Here is a 19,248-nt window from a genome sequence, read left to right on the forward strand (position 1 = left end):
ATCTTATGTTTCCTAGAAGGAAGGAGAATTCATTGAAGAAAAGGGAACTCACCACAACCAACAGTCTCTGAGTTTGGATTTAGTTTTCTTCACTTGCAGAAAGCTGTTAAGTTGATGGACTAGTGCTAACTATAAACTACAGAAACAGGAAAACATAAAGAAGTTATTTCCACATCATCAACAGTTTGTTGGTTTATTGATTTCCTCTCCTCCTGCATCCCACATTTCATTTGAGCCATTTACTTTCCATTTTAAAGGAACAGCCTTTCAAACACAGTTAATTTTACTAAGGCTTTAACATGTCATTCACTAGTCGATATTATATTCATCTAAGGGATGCTGATGTTTACAAAGCAAGAGTATAGGACCAAATCCCGATTGCCCTACTCGTACAGTCAGTTACACTAATTTTAATAGTACTGTTAACACTGGCTTCTTACAGCTGTCAGCATGCCTTTCCAAAGTAAAGTCTTGTAATTCTTCCCCATTTCTAAAGGCAGAGTTTTTAAAAACTGCACGCACATTGTTTTGTTCAGGCCCTGCTTTCAGTGAGCCAGACATTTTCAGGAAATTATAATGTCCCTAATTTGTGCATTTTTATTGTTAGCAACTGAATTAAATATTCTAGAAAACCAGCAGGCTTTTCCTCTTGCTTGACTAAGTTCACATCTTAAAGTTGTGTGCTTCTAATCTAAATTTATTTTTCCATGTGTCAAACTGGCTACTTCATCCTCTGTTACACAGCAGATCATGCCTTACCTTCCACTTGTTCCCTCCTCTTGCAGCCTGATTGTCTTCACTACACACAGCTACTTTTTCCTCATGTTTTCAGTAAGGAAGATATAGAACACAAGGTTTAATGTAATATTCACCATTTACTTCACAGTGACATGCAGAACTACTCTGAGGTAACCTGAAATAGAAGAGAGTGTTTACCGGTGCAAATCAGGAAAATAAGCATTGAGCTAGAGCAATGTCCATGTAGCATGTCTCCTGGATCAGGTGGGGTCATCTGGAAAAGGACCCAGAGACTTATCCCTATCCCTCACTCTTCTGTCTTTGCTTAGTACAGGAAGAAAAGATGATTTCATGTCACAGACCTTGTATATCTACATCTACAGATTGTACCGATCATTCTATCCTGTGAGGGAGAATTGCAGCATTCTCTTTCTTATGTGAAATGCAACAATCAGGTGCAATCTGTGCCTCGTGGCAGGATTTTCATGAGAAGCACAAATAAAACATGTTTTTCATGGTTTGTGACTCAGCTCCCTTTTGTATTAAACTCATCTTTCTCTCTTCTTCTAAGGAAGTACTATGTTTCTCAGATGAAAAGCAACATTACTTTAAAATGTTTTTTTTCTTGGCAGGTACAACTGTAGTGAAAATAACCCCAAAACACAATTAGAAGTACCGCTTTGAAGAATGAGTAACAAATTGTCACAAAAAGTGATTTGTGTAGTCCATAATAAACATGAGACTGAAATTACAATTACATACAGTGAAACACTTGAGACTATTTTTAGCATTTATCACCTATACTGATATTACAGCAGAATTATTTCTACCATACACACTAAGAGAGGTGAGCCACTCTGAATATGCACTTAAGTTCCTTTTCAGATACTCATGCATATTGAAGAAAGATGTTTTTTTCAGAAATAGTTTCAAAATTTATGGGAAAGATGTCCTCAGGAAAGATTCCCAGAAGCCAGTACTCACTGCAGGGAGATATGCTAAACTTAATTACCTAAGATGCAGTGCTGATTTGCTGAGAGGTGAGTAGTATTGAAGCACGGTTAATTAGTACAGAAAAGCTTAAGGGTCTTCATACCAATTTATATCACTTGGGTAAAGAGGCACATGGGCATTAAAGACTTCTTGGGTCTGACGACCCACTGACGATGCTCCTGTGCAATCACAAACATATTATATAATCTAACTGAAACCATTGGTAATTTCTTTCAAATGTAATTTTCCAAGCACTTTTGTATCCCTTCTCCCATCCAGAAGGCCTTTACATTTACAATCATTTTACCTACAGCATGTTTATATTCATTTGCTTTTAAATAAGTTCTGTCCTTTAAGCTTCAAAGCTCTTCTCTTTCTAGTCCTTATCCCCTCCTTAGAGTACAGAAAATACATTGTATCTATTTTCAGTCTTCGTTTTTCTATCATAAGCAAGACAAGTTCTTTTAGTATTGTCCCAGGAGATGAGCTTTCCATTCTCTTTTTATTCTAGTACATACTTTCTTCATCAGTTCTTGTTGGAAACTGATCTCTTCTCAAGGGTGGTGGACAGAATTTTAAGCAATCCTCCAAAGGTCTAATCAGTGTTTTGTACAACAACCTTAAAACTTCCCTTTCAATGCCCAGAATTGCACACACCCTTTCCTCATCCATATCACAATGGTGACTCAAAAACAGTCAAACACTGAATACTAAGCATCGAATTTCCCTCTCTCCTTCATTTTCTACCTTACAACATGCTATGGTTTAACAGATGTTCTCATTAGTCTCCAGGGGCATGACTCTGCATTTTCTATTACATCTTTCCCATTTTTATTACTTCATTTATCAATGTTGGACACCACTGTGTGACATTCCAGTTCCACCTTTATGTTGACAATGCTTCTCAGGTTCTGCCATCAGCAAATTTTGTTAGCATGCATCTACCATTTTTTTTTTTTTCCTGCTGATGCTGTAAATTTATATATGTAATTCAAAGAAAAAGCAACAAAAAACAACAGAAAACAAATAAACAAACTCCACACACTTGTTAGATATCTTTAACAAATAATAATTAAAAAAAATCTAGGTGCAACCTCTATCATCTCTGACTTCACTTGTCAGTAGACTAATTGCTCTAATTATGAAATCCTTTGCTTACTTCAAAAGTATTTTATACTGCCTCCTGAATTCTTTTGTCTTTGCGAATATCTCCCCAAGAGGTCTCAAAATCATGTACAGCAGTCACAGAGTCTAGAATACCAATCATATTTTCAATCAAGTTAGATTGTACTGAATCTTTTGTACATCAGGTACTTTTAACAATTATTTACTCTTTCTTTTAATCATTCTGCATATTATCAAAGTTTTTTTTTTTTTTCTTAAACAAAACATTTGTATTTTTCTTTCTTCTGTCTGAGAACAATATTCTTGGCTTATATATTTTTTAAGATTTTAATTGTTGTATCACAGTTTCAGGTGCCAGTTATTTGTTCTCTGAAGAATAGCTTACAGTTTGTTTCAGCATGAGAACAGAAACTGTACTACGTTTTTCTTTGAGTTTGAACGTGTATGTTTCCTTGGCCATGTAAGTGTTTTTTATCTACTGCTTTTTGCTCCTTTGTTCAACACAACCGATGTTATTGAAACAAAGTATTAATTCATCTGAGTCATAACACTGTTTCCTTGACTGCAACATTACTGCATAATGGCCTTTTGCTACTTCTGTTTGTACTTCAGTATTACAAATAACCTTTTCCTATTCGTTTAACTTTCTCTGGCAAAGGTAACTCAGTGTAACATTATCTTCTCTGTCTAGAAAATTAACAAATGAGATCAGCAACCTGATGAGGGTGGCCACCTATATCCATTCACACAGTACCAGTTATCAATCAGTCCTTGAATCATGTCAGCACAGACCCAGTATGAGGGAAACCACAACCCTGATAAGCTCTGTGAACAGAAAGGCTCAGTGACACATGGAGCTAGTGGTCAGAATGGCAATTGTCTGGGGAAGCATGCTATCACAGTTTCACAGACCCTTATCATGGGTAGGCTGCAGGCAGGTCATTCTTGAAGTGGAAAGCATTAGAAACCTCCCATCTGAGGTTTGCCAAGGGTTCTGCAGGAGAAAATAAGTCAAGCATAGAATCTAAAGATCTGTCAATTAGAAGAATTACTTATAAACAATTGAGACTACCTGCTTTTGAAAGTTGTAGGTGTTAGCTGTAGGAAATAACTGAGTAAAACTGAGTTGAGGGGAAGTTGGACATGTTTGCAGGGCCAAGATGCTAAGCTAAAATAGCCCAGTTTTGAGGAGCAGGACTGTAGCCAGCCTGCAATGAAGCATTGTTCAAATCAGAGGTTTTGATCCATGCATGAGCACAACAGTGCAAATCTTGCAATCCAGCATGGGCTGCAACACTGCATACCAGTCTTACTGTATCTATCTTCCTATCGGTCCTGTCTTACTGTGAGAGATGCTCCTAATATGTACTTATCAATAACTGAAATATTAGGCTTTGGAAACTTTTAAGTCTTTCTCACTTAAAAAGCTCTATTTTATTTATTAAGCAACAGGAATATATTTTGCACTATTTTTGGATAGGCATTGTCAACTAATACACATAGATCCTTCTTAATGTATTTTCCACCTCAGGCTGTTTGTTCTGTGCAGATGACAGCACTGTTTCATGAGTGTGTTCAGCACCTGTTTTACAGAGGTTAGTTTTTACCTTATTCAACATCTGTGGTAAATAAGCAAGGATGTTGTGCCTATCAATGAGGAAAGCTTATTTAGAAATGTGGTCTAATACAGAGAATTACATTACTAACAATGATATTCTTACTCCATCTCACAGGAAAATTTATCTGCTGTGTTGAATATTTAGATTTCCAGTCAATTATATTAAAATATGTATTATATTGAAGTAGTTTATGCTGTTTCTGTTTCTTATCTGCAAATCAATGCTAATTCTCTCCTGATTTTCAGAAGTCCTGGTCCTCCAGAACGGTATCTCCATTCTTTCTACTTTCCTCTTTCCAAAAACATTCAGAAATGCAAGAAAATAATTTGTATTTAGCCAGAATTCTTCAACAAGCAACTGTACCATTTTCAAATGTGCTACCAAAACCTCACATGGTTTAGTGTGGGCTAGATCTCATGTTCATAGTGGTTCAGTGTCCATACATGCTTCACTCTCTAACCCTGTAGCAGAAAGCAGGTCTGTGCAAAGGTGTGTGGGAAGCAGGAGAAAAGATTTTAGTGCAAAACATTTCTCCAACAGGCAAACCTCTTTTAAACAGCTTTTGCCATTTGGCAGAGAGGGTCTTGTTCCACTTGTCACTGTATATCCCTGCCTGCAGATCCCAGTAGCACCACTCACTGCAGTGTTGGTTCAGCAGCAACAGAAATCTCAATCTACAGAGATTAGATCTCTCCATCACAGCACATGGGCCTACCTTCTGCACTCTCTCCTACCTGGACTCAGACCCCATGACATTATTTCTTTCTTGAAGAATGTTACTAACTTCTGCATTTCATTTAGATAACAAACGACTCAGGTTCCCATTTCATACGTCTGTTTTTTCATACTAATTATTTCAAACACTAATTTCCTCCTTATGTATCAGTAGTAATTACTACCCATCTTAGCAATGGCTATTTCATCGTGAGAATATGGTCTTGAAAAGAGCAGGATGATATTCTGATTTAAGGACCCTGCTAGCAGCATTAGCATTACTAATTTACATGAGTAATATGAACATCATCTTTTATAAAGAAAAATATTTCTTCTGTCCTCCTCTGGCAAGGCCATATGTTAAAGGAAAAAAATGTGTCAGAACAGACCTTTTAGGAGATTTATTGTATTATATATGTTAATGGAAAATATCAATTCTATAAAAAGACATTAACATTGATTTACCTTATCCAGCGTCTAAGTGAAAATGAAATGAGGATTAAAATAAAGATATCAAGCAAACAGCAAATAATTTAATTCCTTGCATTTCTACACAAACACGCCTTTCTGAAGTTGTGTTTCACTTTCCTAAGCCAGAAGAAAGGTGTCTAGGTTATACAGGTCAATTTCAGTTTACTTTAAATGAAAGTGACCCAAAGCTTTACAAGGGGAACACTTGCTGTTGAACAAGAACAGCAAATGCTTCATTTATCTCCTTGTTCAAGGCCAAAATAACATATCTTTTTTCTTTTTAAGTCTTACTACATGAGTTTTTAATATGTAAAGACAGTCTACCATAGGTTGAAATATCTACTTAGCTGAATCAATCATCCCACAGCTATGTTTCTCCCTCTTCTCCGCCTATTTTGTTGCCATTGTGTTTGGATCATTTGTTTGTTGCCTCTACTTCTTGATTTTGTTAATTATTTTGCTCACTCCCCTGCCTCTCTTTGAAGATAGATCCTGGGGGCAGAAGAGAAATTGGTCAGCCTGAGAATAATGTGTATTTGTGCCTGCAGCTGTGTTGCATAGCAGCCAGCTACCTGCAGATTTCACTCGTTCCCATACCACCCCTGTACCATCCACTCCACTCTTGCTCCAGCATCCTCTAGTCAAGTCCTGCAAGGACAAATCCTTCTCTTGTCCCTTCTTCGCTATTCCCCTTTTTATTAATTTGCTCCTTCCAGCATGAGCAGCCCAAGACAGACATGCACTCAAAAGTCAATTCTGATGAATACTAATTCAATGTAATTTTTTTTTTTCTTTTCCCAGAAGAGACTTATTATACCCATTCCCTGTTTTGTGATGAAGTTTCATGCAAAGTTTTTAAACATGTCACACAACTGATTAACAACAGGGTCTTCTAGTTTTTCAAAATGAGTTACAAGAGCAGAATAACAACAAGCTACAAGGTAAGTGATGTCTTTGAACTCTTTTGTTTTGACTATTCAGGAAGACTTCTCAGTCTAGCACTAAACGAATGTATCTATTATTAAGAGGTGGCTGCAGCCTTTCCATAAAAGATCCACAGCATAGATGCAATGGCTGTGGGTGAAGCAACAGTAAAGAGACTGTACAGCTAGGGCCTTAAGGCACTTCATAATGAAGGTAAAATTAGAGAAGCAGTTCTTTTGACTTCTGTAGGACTTCAATTTTCCAAATATGATAGCACATTCTGTGATATTTTCCTCCTATTCAAATGCACTGTAAACTTCTGCAAATATGCCAGGAGTAAGGCTTTCATTTCAGGATAAAGCCAGACTCCTATCTCAGCTTTTTTTCTTTTTCTTTCTCTCTCTCTCTTCCTTTTTTCTTTTTTTTTTTTTTTTTTTAATATAGTTCACTGAAAGAGCCAGTATATTATTGAAATAGGAGAAGTGGGTGAAAACTACAAAACCTTTTGCTATGAATATTACTGTTATCAGATTGCTGCTGTACTCACATCGCTCTTCTGCAGTAAGAAGAAATTTAAAAAAATAATTATTCTATGCTCAAAATTCAGAATGAACAGAATTGTATCTTTCCACTACCACCATTCTTTTACATGCTTCATATACTCCATATCTATGAAGTTTCTTCAACAGATGTTCACAGTACTTGAAAAACAGGGCTGTTTTTTGTGTACATAGTAATGCAGAGATACATTCACTGTTTTCTTTTAACCTTTTGCAAACAGGCTCCAGATCAGTAATCTTAGAAAGCAAAGACTTAGTCACAGTTCTGATGAAGAACATCCTGGGAACATGCACTGAAGATACCTTGCTCCCCATTCTGCCCAACCTCCTATCAAGTTCCACAGAAGTTGACTCTCAGATTGCACTAAACTCAGTTATAAAGAACATATATATTAATTATCACAACATAGTCATTCAAACTCACTTATTTCCTGCTTTACAGAAAAGTCTTATACCTGTTAAAATTACTCTAGATCTCAAAACAGAATCTTTTGCTAGGCTTCTGCCAACTTTTTTGGAGCAAAGGACTCTGTTGGCTTTCTTTATGGCTTTGGTTTATTTCCTTGATCTGTTATTTTACTATGGTTTTCTGTAGCGTTATCCCAGTGAAAGGATGAACTTTCACTTCCACCTTTCTCAAACATATTTCCCTTCAGCTTTCTCACTCATAATCTGAAGATCAGTTCATGACAATACTACCAACCTTCATCTGTGTGACGTTCCTTTTTTTAGAGGAAAGACTGACCCAAATTGCTGCCTCATGTAGGAGTACAATGCTAACCCTAACTACAGATATTTTTGCTTACGGCTCTAATCTTTCAGAGAGTTTTAAATCAACAGTGCACCTATTTATGCCAATTCAAACTTATTTCTCAATTTAAGAATTCTCAATTAAAGGACAGAATTCACCACTGACTTCATTTTCTCAAATTATCAAATGCTTATTAAAATCCAAAGAAAGTAGTAATCCATGCACATATTTTTTTCTTGACAAACTAATCATTTCATATATTCCTTGCCTATCTCCTTCAGGAATTTTTCATTTTATAGCCAGATAAGTGATAAAAATGGTCACAACAGTCTCACGTATCTGTATGACAGCTTTATCTCAGCCAATGTTATATGACCTATTTCAGATCTCAAAATCCTGTTCTCAGAACAATTCATAATGCATTATATAATCTGTATAATATACACTGAAACAAATGGTTTGATTCCTTCTTATTTCAATGAGAAATTTTTTTAGATTTTTCTACAGACTCCTCTTAAATTTTTCAGAATAGTTGTAAACAATATAATAAGCTATTACCATCTGGACACCTTATAAATAATCTATTGATACTTGATTTTAGAAGGGCTGTTTCTAAGCAATTAAATTGTTTTTACCATTGGAAGCGGGAGGAAAGATAAGATCATTTTTGAAGAGTATGGGGGCTGGATTAGGGAATCGTGTCTCATCAAAGCAAATTTGTATTAAAAAAAAGTTTATTTAATATTCCAATTTAAACCTCAGTAAATCAAAGTTCAAGCCATTTCTTTTTCACTAACTTTTGTGCAAACATCAGAGATAATCTGACTTTCTGTTCCTTCCCCTTTCATAGAATCATAGAATCACAAGGTTGGAAAGGACCTACAAGATCATCTAGTCCAACCATCCTCCCATTACCATTGCTACCACAAGCCACTAACCCACCTCTTGTAGCTCCTCATCCAAACACTTCTTGAACAAGGACAGCAACTCCACCACCTCCCTGGGCAAGCCATTCCTGTGCCTGACCACTCTTCAAAAAAAAAAGTTTTTCCTTTTGTCTAATCTAAAACTTCTCCATAGTGTTACCCAGGTACAAAGCAAATGAAATGTAAGCAGGTTAAGAAAATGTTACTACAGGAAAAATTAAAATTCTCATTTAAGAATACATTTCTACATTGTTCTTTGTCTTTATTCTGCGGACTAAGCACGACTTCACTTCTCACTAAAAATGAGAACTAGGTGCCAACTGTGTCTTCAAGATTAGTAATGACTGGCCTATTTCTGTACTTAGACATAAGGTATCATCTAGTATTAATATCCAAACTCCAGATCTTAGATTTCATAATAAAAGTGTCCTCATTGAACATATAACTTGCATCTCAAATGAAACAGATACATTGTTTAAAAACAGCTTTGGTGATAAAATTCTACTATCAGCTTGGAGGAGATGTCACTGTCTGGCTGCCCTCACTAGTATCTCCTGACCGGTTTCTACACAGAAAGTACTAAGAATGAAACAGAAGGATGGGTTTCAACTGGGTTAAAATTAAGGTGTTTTCCTTCGTTAAACTGAACAATAACTATAAAAAGTAGACAAAATAAATGAAACCTTAATTTCATGAATACTTCATTCTCTTCCACCTTACACAGCACAAAATATTTAATATTTAATATTATTAGTATTCAATAGTATTTAATATTCATCAGGCAGTATCTATATTTTTATTTCTTTTTTACATGCAGTATTAAAGTAATTCTTACTACCCTTAAAATCTTTATCTACTATAGAATTGATATCTTGTTTCCTTTTTCTTTCTTTGTATTTTTTTCAGCTAGCTTTTCCTAAATCAGCTTATTATATCAACGTTTAGATCAGCTGATTTTCCATTTTATTGATTTGGAAGCAGAAATCTCCTGACCTGGTATTTGTTGTGCTGCTGAGTGATTAGTATTGCAAAATAGCAACATTAGAGCAGTGTAAAATAATGATTAAACTGACTTGAAACAGTCAGGAGGACTAAAAAGAAAATAGAAAAACTAAAGCTACAGCTTTGAATACAATTGTCTTGAAAATCAAAAAGCCTCTATTGAATTATTCAATAAGGCAGGAAAAGTTAATTTCAAGTTTAAAAAGAAACAAACTAAAAGATTTGCATACAGAAAACAGCACTTTGACCATGTATTTCAGGGAAAATTTCTCAACAGGACTTTATGATCTCAGAATATAGGTGTGTATCCAGTTACAAGGTATCAGATACAATTACACACAGACATATGTATACAGACACCCACACATATACACATAAATATCTGTTTCCTACAGTATATATGTGTTTTTCTGTCTGTCTTTCCATACAAATAGTTCCCTTTAAAATCTGTTAGAGAAGGGAAATATTATCAACTGTTCTGGCTCATATTTCTTTCTCAGCAAGATGTTCTTGTATTTACCCTAGTTTTACGAGGTGTAAATTTTTACAGTGTCTTACTCTTGGGTCCTGTATTTCAATTATGTAGGATGGATATTGAACTTGAGCACTCCACAGAGCAGCTCTAAGAGCTGGGATGGTGCTTCTCTTTTACTTTATTTATTTTTTTCTGTTATGTACTGGGATAAAAGATTCTCTTGAGTATAAATAGAACTGCAGTGCATTTCTAAGCTCTTCCAATTCATTTTTAATTCTTAAAGCATTCTACTCAGTTCTGTAAAACTGTAGTGATTCACAGTCAAAGACGCTAAAATAAAACTAGAAGAAAAAGTAATAATAAGCATACAGAACTTTATAATAAAAGTAGGACGAATGTAGGCTTTTTATCTGGAGGACATAGAATACTAGGAAAGAAGTTCTATATGGCTCCCCAAACCAAACGGCATTTTGCTTTCCATCTTCATTTTGAGCTTGCTGGAGGCTGTGTAAATCATATGCTGGTTACATTAACAGAAGGAAATAGTATTTTCTGGCATTCACTCTCAAGCTATCCGGTCTGACAATAATACTTCTAAGTTAATAGTAGACAACAATTTGAATTATGAAACAATTTTACTTTCTTCTAAATATCACTACTTGTGGTGAGTCACAATACTATTTCAATTACTGTCTTTCAAGACTTCTCCGAAGATTTTAGCAGACAATTTACACCTTACAGTCTGTCACATTGTGATGGTCAGTGAAAATTTATTCAGTTACAAACTGCCAAAGGCTGATAGTATGAGAAAAACCTCTCTCTCAAATATCCGGACAGCTACAAATATATGGATCTCTATTAATTAAAATTTCCAAGGCTGAGAAGGACCTAATATCAATGCAATGCCAAGTGTGGTTTGTTATGGAGCACAGTAAACTGTGCTCAATTTTCCAGTATTTTTGGCAAGAAAAGACAAAACTACTGTAGTCATCTGGCTTAGGAAAAATAAAGAGAAGTCTTTCTGAATCATAATATATCATTTTCATTCATCCTTCCTCTATAGCTGTAATCATTTTGTTTACAAAAATGACTCCTATAACCTAATATTCATTCATCTGCTGTACCGTAATTAGAATTAATTCCCCTGATCTTTTCTGCTCTCTTCTCATACTTATTAGTCCTTTTACAAGATGTCTTAAGGTTAGTGCCACATTTGGGTATATCTTCTGGTTGTGGTATATGGATGCAGCTATGGTCTCTCCTGGCTTGCATCTTCTATGACATGTAAGATTACAAGTAACCAGTGGATTATTTTGGGATCTATCTTCATATATTCATATGCTCTAACACACAAAAACTACCACAGCACATGAAAAAAAAAGAAATAATAATAATAATAAAAAACTCACCATTATAGCAAACATATAAATTTGATAAAACAGGAACTGCATCTGTTTTTGAGAAGAGAGGCAATCAAGATTTACTGTATCCAGAAAATATCTTATTACTTAAAAGAATCTTTAAAACAAAAACAAAGATCATATTTAAATCATCTTTACTTTTGCCTTATCAAAACTATAAATACTTAGTACAGTTAACTCACTACTACAGTTAGGTTAGTTAAGGAAATTCCTTAAATATGTTTATGTGTTTTGCTGTATCAGGACATGTGGCTACAAACACATGGCTGCAAAAACCAAGAGACTGGCAGTCTCCCCAAGGGCATAAATTACACACTACAGTAATGAGTGTGAAAACAGTGCAGTCTTTACTGACTTGTACTAGATCACACCAGGTGCTTTTTTCCACATCTGTGCTCACCGTCAATTCTGTATGGTAAGCTCTTGAAGGTGATTGATATGCCAATAGCCCTTTAAGTAGTCATGAGAAAGTCTCATTAATACCATAACCTATCATCTACCACCACTATACATATTCAGGTCATCCTACCTTGTCATGTCTGTAATAACAAGTTTCTTAATAGACACAAAATACATTAGTGTCACAATCTAGCCATTCGTCTTACTTTGGAAAATACCAGTTGATGGACTGGCATTGATCTTGACAGTGGCACACTTAAGAATATCATCCAGGTTACGTGAGCAAAAAAGTGGATAGTAGTGTTGCCCATCCACATACATTTTTCTAATGTATGTCTCATATGCTGCATTTTTGATATCTGAAACTGTACTTGGCTTTCAGTTCTAAGGTCAATCTTCTGGTCAATGCATTTATTCTTGAGGTTCGTTCATAGGTAGAATACTTACCAATGACTAACACAGATAATTCTTAATACATGGCAATTTCAAAATACAGCTGCTATCAGAGATAGTCTTCAGGATGGAAGAAGAGAGGTTGTGAAAAAGGAAAATCTGCAAAGTTTACCTTCTGGTTTACCTTTATTCCCATCTAAGTCAATCCTGAGATATCCTGAAATACTCTACATATAAATACACTCCAGGACTACAATAATAACAACAGAACTGTAATCCAACACCCAAGATTCTGTAAGGTGAGAGAAAAGATAGAAAAGATCTCTACAAATCTGCAGATATCAGGAGCAGGTTATATATGCATAATCCTGTTGTATTATATGAGTAGGGATACAGGGAACAGAATTTATTTCTTTTGACAGCAGAATGCAAGATCTTGCTCATTCCTTTTCTCTAAATCTTTTAAAAAATTCCTTTGTCTGGTATTCTGTTATGCTTTCCCTCTCTCTTTTCATTTCACTCTTCCTTTTTCCCCTTTTATAAAACCTTTTCTAATGTAAAATGAGAAAATAAATAGCTCTTGAAGTCAGGAAGATTTCTGAAATATTTTTCAAGTTATATGCAACAAGCACAAAATATTCCAAGTTGTAACAAACTCTAATATGGATGCATGTTCAAAGTTTAAGTATATGGTTCTCCTTTCAACAATGCACTGACTGCTGAATTTCATCTGCTGTCGTAAATTAGAGATAAGCTCGCAGGAAAAAAAATCAGAAGTTATTTAATATATTGTTGATTGTTGTAAATAGTAGTGAGGCCTACAAAAAATCATCCTGTGAAGTCATAAAAATGAATGTCACAGTTATAATTCACAAATCATAGTCCATGGTAAAAGATGGTTTCCATCAACACTGGACAATTGCAGTACGCCTGCTGTATAATTTTGTATGCACACATTTTGATGGTTTACAGCTACTGTAAAAGGAACATATTTCAATACCTTTTCATGATGTGTCAACATGACACATTTCAGTACATTGCAGTCATATTTTCTCTGGCTGCTTGTTGCACTTTCTGTGAGAAGGCTGGAGCAGAAATACACACAGCTATTTTTAATTCTAGTTTACCCAGTTACGCAGTATTTCATAAAACTCTGTTGAAGCTAAGGACCATGGTCACTGACCTGAGCACAATCATCAATCATAAAGCCAAAGTCAGATGATAGGGACAGTAAAAAGAGAAAGTTAAGACCATGGATATAGAAATGCTAGAAAATAAATTGCTCAGGAGATCATTTTCATGAAATTGGGAAGCTTGTGTCAAAGGCACTGTAATCCGGAAAATACAACCAAAATGCAAACATTGGTTCACTGCAAACGAAAGTTATCTTAAAGTCACTGGTGGCACTGATAGACCAAAAGTGGTTGAGTCTAGCTGGTATAGATTTTGTTATAGTTAATTAACAAAGAATTATTGAAGTAGAATTAAATGCTGAAATAGAACACAAAGCCAAATATATTCTTACAAAAGTAAAGCGTATCTAAATACTTTTTTTTTTTTTTAATTCTTCAAAGCCAATTGAAAGGACAGCAACTAAAGAAACATTACAACCTTTCAATCTTTTTGTTTGTTTGTTTGTTTTGTTTTGTTTTTCTTTTTCTTTTAAACAATATGAAAATAGCATTAAGACTTTGTATGCTGTAACACACTTAGGAATGATCTGATGTCTCTAGTACAACAAAATTAAATATAAAAAATCCTCCTGCTGCAGTTATAGCTCGAGCTGAATCAGCCTGTCAAAGGTGAGATAATGGTCCTGAGCTAGGCAGCACACTAGCAGCACAAACTACCTCTAGACCATTATCCTGCTATCATATTAGACATCTTAAGTGCTAACCTCTGTATCTGAGTCATAACAACGCCAGTAATGTTTCACTTCCAGCACTTCAGCAAAACTACATTATTGTTCCCCATTCATATTCTCTGCTCATAATATTATATTATTAAGACATGAATTGAGGGAATTCCAGAAGTAAATGTTTTAATTACAGAGAGTTACACTGATTTTCAATCATTGAACTTTTCAGAATATCTTGGTCAGGTGAGGCTGTTATTTAATTTTTATTTTTTTTTTTTTACTCTGCACATAATACATTTTTGAAATAAGAAACTTCTGTCAGTGACAGAGAGTTACTTTCAGCATCTTGAAATATAAACAGTATTATCCATTTATTGCAATCATTTCCCATAATCCTCAAACTAGTGGAGGCAGATACATCCATTATTTTTGTTATCACAATCAATAGGAGGAGCATATCCATCCCCACTGGGAGAAATAAGATTTCTATTGTAGGGAGATTATGACATTTTCAAATTAGATCCAGTTTTCCTTATTACCTTGGTCTGTTCTTATTCTCCTTTCTAACACCAACTAGTGCAACTACTCTACATGCACACATACACGCACACACACACACAAAAAAACACTGCAGCTTCCCCATTTAAACACATGATAACAGCCACAAAAACAGTCAAAACAAAACCAAGCAACACAGTATCTAAATGGTTAAAATTAACAACTAACTTTCTCATTCTCGTGATATGAGAGACAAAATGGCAACCTAGAAAGTTATATTTATCCCTACTGGATTAACACAGAATTCTCTAAACTTTCAGCTGAAGTTGTACCAGCATTTACAGCATCTTCTTTCTGGGATTCTGTTTGGAGAAAGGAGAAAAAAAGATTTTTTTTTAATTTTTTAATTTTTTATTTTTTCATTTTCGGTGCTGATAATCTCATCTCCTTTAAATTACATTTATACAATGACTCACTTAATTTCAAACTCATTACTAAAATCGGCAATATTAGGCCTGACCTACTATATCTTATGTCAATATCCCTTGAAGTCTTATCATCAAATAAACAACGAAGACTTACTCAGATACAGGATAACTAACTAGTAATAACAGTTTCCTTACTTTTCCTTGCAAAGCTTTAATTGAAGCAGAACAATTTTTCCTTTTCTAAGATTGATCCCCACATTTTAGGAAGCTGATACACAACTGGATCCAATTACATTTAAATGTAAACAACATTATGAATTTATAAATGGCAAATAAGGTAATGATGTGAATGCTACTGTTAGTGGCATGCTTATGACCTGCATACTATCTAAAACTCAAGTTCAGTCCACAGCCTGAGGCTACTGTACTGTTCACAAAATCTTATCATAAGACTTTTTAAGCTTTCATTCTTGTAAACAAAGCAACTATTTAATGATCTGTAGTCTCAGCAGAGCTTTCCAATAACTGTGTCCATTAACAATCACTATTCCCCACGGTAGGATGATTCTCCAGAGCTGTTGATAGAATTGCAAAATCTGAGACAGAAGTAAATGCCTTTACCATACTGCAAGTCTCATTATTTTTAAGAGCCTGTCAAACCACAGAACAACTCTTTCAGTATCCAAAGGCATCAAGAAGCATATCATGGACCCTTGCTCAGAGAGTTTATAAGCTACAGTTTGCTGTGTTTCTTACAGCATTATTATGAGCTCTTAAAACTGTTTTGATATGAAGTCTTACTTGCAAAAGAATGTAGAGGAAAAAGTGGGGAGTAAAAAGTAAAAAAAAGTCTTGTTGACCACCTGTGGGAGTATTTAGATCAACTTGAATCCCTTGAAATCCAAGGGGTTAATATCTTCCTCTCTAAGTCTTGCAGTGGAAGCTGAATTCTTTTTTTTTTTTTCCTTTTTTTTCTCCACCTGTGTTTTTTTCAAAGATCAAATTAAATCACAGTAACCTAAATAATCTGGTTGAAGAAACTAATTTTCCTTAGACTCAACTTTTAAGAGTGCTTCCTGCTAAGAATCCAGTTTTCATCTATTTTCTGTTTCTTCTTCTTAAGAAGAACTTTGTAAAGTATTTCAGAGAAGCCACAAAGTACACAGTAAACTTGTTTCCACTCCTCATATTCTGCAATGTTTAATACTTGATCTATCCTAACTGTAAACAGGACACAGATGTTATCTGACAGAATTTCTAGTCCTAGACCTTTCTGGTTCTGGAGAACATAGAGTTCTTGAATTTTCTCTTTAAATAGGCAGATATGTACGCAACACTTCCAAGATGGTAAATAAAGATTTTTCTTTCCAACTTTATTTTTATTTGGGATGCTTCCTCTTGTCAGATACTACTATTTCAAAATGTCTTTCTTCAAATTATCAACACGTTTCATTTATGCACCTAAATCTCACAAGGTTATTCCCACCAGGTAATCCCATTTGGGTTTCAGAGCACAACCTTTCGTATCCCTGGCATAATCTGGATACTGTTCCCCTTGTGCTCCTATCTTTGATCTGTTTTTTCACCAGTATGTTGCAATCAGTTTCAATCTGTTTTGGTGCTGTCACGAATCAGCTTGAATTTTATGACGATTGAAATAAATAGATGAATACAGAGTTCCTGAAAATACGAATTTCCCTGGTCCAAATAATATAGTAAATAATTATATTTCACATCTGACTGCAGAGCCTGCAAATGCAAAATACTGAGCAGCAAATAAAAAATGATTCTTTGTCCTCTATAGAATGAGAGAGGACCTGACAGCATTTAATTAGTCATGTCCATCAGGTGTAGCATCCTTAGCTAAGAAAGATAGTGCTGAAGAACTGTCTCTTTCATTTGTTCCTTTAGAGGTTGTAGCTGCTTTTTTAACTTGTTATGCATGTGTTTGCCAAGTTTCAGCAGGTATGCTGGATTTATATTATTTCTTACATCTTTATATTGGTTGTATCTCACTTTCAAAGCTACTTTATTTTATTCATGAGTAACTGACCATTCTGACAAACATATGATAATTGCTTATGCTTTGTTTGCCATAACTACAAATGTCAAAGTTTATCTGTATATTTCACAGAGTTTCAATTGTTTTATCTCCTCACAATTCAGACTAATCCTTAACAAGTAGTATAAATTCATATTCTCTGATACCATGTTTCATGAACAAACTGGATATTTGTCTCAGGTAGCTTCCCATATAAAAACTATTCTAGAACTGCTTATAGTTAAAGAATACATTATAAAAATTTAGTAAAAATATTAGCAGCTGGATATGAGTTAACATTTCCCAAATTCTTATCAATCTGTGCATATCTTAGCATTGTTTATTTTTTGTTTATGCAATTCTATAATAGCAGCTTGGAAGTTAAATGCTATGCTAAGAAATCAGCAGTGAAGAAACGTTAAAAATGTTCTACGTGGGAGTAGTGGAGTGGGAAGAATTTTTTCTATAATTCTTAAACATTCAGTGTTCAAAAAAAACTATACCCTCAGACTTCATTCCCCCTGAGAACCAAAAGGAACCAGCTTCAAAAGGGCACACTAACTAAACAACTTTGATTTGTTAATACATGCTTAAAAAATTAATGCACCGAGTTAATATACAAAAAATATAGGCTGGTAGGCTGTGTTCTGATTTTACTGAATGAATTTCTCTACAATTCTTCCAAATTTTATGTAGTTACTAATGCTAGCAATGTATAGTACAATTACATTTATTAAATATATTATTTCAAACTAAACATGCATGTACCTCTTAGTCAGGAAAATTGATATTTACAGGAATGCAGTTTGTTCAGGAAGAAAACAGCTCAACTCTGAATTAAATAAGTAGTTTTTTTCTAAATTTTATCTACTCCCCTTTCAAATGGTTGCAGAAGCTTATATATGACACAGAATCTCGTAGAAGCCCAACAATTCTTAAGAGTTCCTCATCTGTAAAATCCAAATCACCTAAAGGTGAATAACCCAGATACAAACATTCACTGATGTGTCACACTAAAATTCTGTCATATTTTCTAACATATGTACATTTTGTGCAAACTTTGCAACTGAAAACTTCCATTCAGAAGACAATTTAATAGTCAAAATCTTTCTGTGATTAATATAAATTATTATGTGGGCAGAAGTTCTGACTGTACTCTGTTCTTTCAGAATGCTCTACAATTATGCATGATAGCATTTAAAATTAAGACAATGTATGTAGGCATGCAGAAATGTATATTCAAAGACACTCATACTTGTAATTTTATCTTAATTTGTATTTAAGAATTCTCGTTATTCAAGCTTAAATAGATTTTGGAAATCTCATGAAAACATGAAGGTGATCTTCATATATTGCTACTGGGTCCACAGTTGACTCAAACAGACAAAACAAAGATGAACTTCATCAGTGTCTCCAATAAAGCACAGTAGCTGCATCTGGCCTGCTGTCAAAACAGAAAACATTAGAGCGTACATTACAATACATTACAGTGCAGCCAGGCTCATCTTCTATGAGCTACTCTTTGAGAAAAGCTAAAATCTGGAAACTGGGTGTGGTATACAGATTGTGAGGTTCAAGGTACTCAAAGGAAACACACACCATCAGTATCTGAATAGCTCATCCTAGACACACTAAATAAATCCATTCCGAACAAATAGACAGCAACAGTCCATTTCACAAGTTTAAGCTGGTGTGCAAAAAATGCTATTTTTCAACATAGTCACCATGATTAGCTATGCATTTTTACCAGCAATGAACAAGAGCCTGCATGCTGTGCTCACAAATATCTGCACCCACTGTCACTATCACTACTGGTGAAACACACCATTCGCAGCCTCACTGTGCTCATATCCACTGTTTGGTCTTGCTAAGCATTCAGAAAGCTTCAATGAATATCAGTGGTACTTTTTTT

At 34.7% G+C, this 19,248-nt stretch overlaps 1 long non-coding RNA gene across 3 annotated transcripts in view; it reads right to left on the minus strand.

Moving 5' to 3' along the window:
* Nucleotides 1–19,248, minus strand: part of LOC116216434 — a 111,255-nt gene that overhangs the window by 65,350 nt on the left and 26,657 nt on the right. For 2 of the 3 annotated variants that reach the window (XR_004159162.1, XR_004159164.1), the window contains exons 4-6: nucleotides 11,708–11,749; nucleotides 760–913; nucleotides 53–136 (exon numbers count right to left, since the gene is read on the minus strand). This is a non-coding gene — a long non-coding RNA (uncharacterized LOC116216434). The remainder of the gene's footprint in view (nucleotides 1–52; nucleotides 137–759; nucleotides 914–11,707; nucleotides 11,750–19,248) is intronic. The other variant, XR_004159163.1, reaches the window with a different exon arrangement.

Source organism: Meleagris gallopavo, chromosome 3 (genome assembly GCF_000146605.3).
Source record: "Meleagris gallopavo isolate NT-WF06-2002-E0010 breed Aviagen turkey brand Nicholas breeding stock chromosome 3, Turkey_5.1, whole genome shotgun sequence".
Classification (NCBI taxonomy): domain Eukaryota; kingdom Metazoa; phylum Chordata; class Aves; order Galliformes; family Phasianidae; genus Meleagris; species Meleagris gallopavo.